This window comes from Stylophora pistillata, chromosome 9 (genome assembly GCF_964205215.1).
Source record: "Stylophora pistillata chromosome 9, jaStyPist1.2, whole genome shotgun sequence".
Taxonomy (NCBI): Eukaryota; Metazoa; Cnidaria; class Anthozoa; order Scleractinia; family Pocilloporidae; genus Stylophora; species Stylophora pistillata.
Genome location: NC_142527.1, coordinates 6,413,121 through 6,415,200, shown reverse-complemented (window position 1 = coordinate 6,415,200; position 2,080 = coordinate 6,413,121).

Genomic DNA, 2,080 nt, shown 5'->3' with positions numbered 1-2,080 from the left:
AAAAGTTGAGCAAGTCGAGGTTAAGCTTTTTCACGAGCAAGTAGAGAAGGTGTGAGAATTTGCAATTTCAAATTACGCGGTAAAACAGAAATGCGCGCCCCAGGGTTGAAGTATCTCATTTATAAAGCATACACGCTGGTTAGCTCCAAGTGGCTAATTTAGAATTATTCACCAAACGAGCCAGCTCCTTTTTTACTCGTTTGCTCCTTTGTTACCGTTGCCGAGCCAAACGGGCCCTAAAGTAATACGCGCTTTTAGGGCGGGGTAGGTTCGTGATTGAAGTATGAATCAACACGCTGTAAGCGAGAGAAATAAAAGAAATTTGACGAAGAATGGCGAGAAAAAAATTATCATCGAGAAGGACTAGAGTTAGTGTTTTAAGAAGTCATCATGTGCCGGCACCCGACCAGCAACCATAATAAAGGATTGTCACTGGCAAGATGTGTTTCTGCCGAGAGTCTCCTGAGACTCAGCAGGACGCCTTTGCGTTCCCATCGGCGGTCTGTTTTTCAAGTTTTTAATCGGAACAACTCCACAACAAGATCAACCTTAACAAAACAATTTTTTGGGATAGCGTATTTCGTAACCTTTCCATCAATAAATATGGTTTACGGTAGTTACGCTTCAAACAGTGCGTTGACGATTTCTTTTGGGAAAGACACCCGCGAAGGTATATTGTTTTCATCAAGATGTTAGATCGGAGACATGCGCAGTCGATTGCGTGTTGTATATCCGGGATGATTGTAATGACATCACGTAGAATGCACGTGGAAATATCGGTAGACAGCCGTCCCGCTCTGCTCGAAATCAAGGGTACGATAGACGAGATGAGTTTTTAAAATAGATGCCTTAAATTGCTTGTGGAAGTATTCATCAAGGTCTTGAACGGTTTAGTGATGACTCTTAGAGGACAAGAGATTTTTATGTGTTTGGCTGCTCTATTATGCGAACAATTTTTGCCGATTCGCGAGTGGAGTTGCCAAGATATCGATCAAGTACTACTTCATGGAAATATTTTTTCTCAGTGCATTCAGCAGCAGTGAAGTGTTAGTCAAAAATGGTGTCATTCGGAGTAAACGTTCTTTTCTTAACTCAAGAAAAAAATTTGGGGGAGCTCTGTTGTTGTTTCACAAAAGCCCTTTAAAACTGAACAAGTTGGAAAAATCGTAATTCTCTTTTAAAAAGCCACACCAACCCGTATTATACCGTTAATTTCAAGTCGTTTTATCAGTATTTCCTTCAAGCTCTGACGCCGGCACCCACTTTGACATTGAAACTACCAGTTATTCTATTATTTCGACTATTGTCCGAGTAGTCAACAAAAGGAAGTAAAAAACAATGGCAATTAGAAAGTGCCGTACACGTTCCTCACCTCGTTCTCCAATATGACATTTTAGAACTAGAATAATTCCAGAACTTAAAAATGGTTTAGGCGACAGTGACAATCTTGAGATGTTTGTTGATTCCTCTTTCGTGGAATCAACAAACATCTCAGCAGGTTTCAGAGCGTGACGTGGCACCAAGATGGTTAAAGATCACATGTGTCACCAAGATGGTTAAAGATTACTATGAAGGTAGATCCTGGACAAAATGTTCGTTTCGTCGTTTCGTTATGGCGTTTCGTCGTTTCGTTATGTCGAGTCGTTGTTTTCCGAGTTCGACTCGTCGAACTTCCAGTTCGTTTCGTCGTATTGTCAGTTCGATTCGTCGGCTGGCCTCTTCGACTCGTTGTTTTACGAGTCCGACTCGTCACCGACCAAATCGGTTCGTCGTTTTGTCGTTTCGTCGTTCCGTCATGGCGTTTCGTCGTTTCGTTATGTCGTTTCGTCGTTTCGTCATGTCGTTTCGTCGTTTCGATTTGTCCACTCAAGAGGGGCTATAATTCAACCTACATTACATGAAACGTTCGCTTGATTCCATACACTCTTACATGAAGCAATAATGTGGTATCGATTATTTGCCCTCTGCCGATGGAAATAGATCTTTTGAAAAGCTACTTACGGCACAGCGTAGAATTCGTCTTGAGTCGAGTAAATGATCGTTTCCAAGAAAGTGACAATGGAATTGGATATCTAATAAC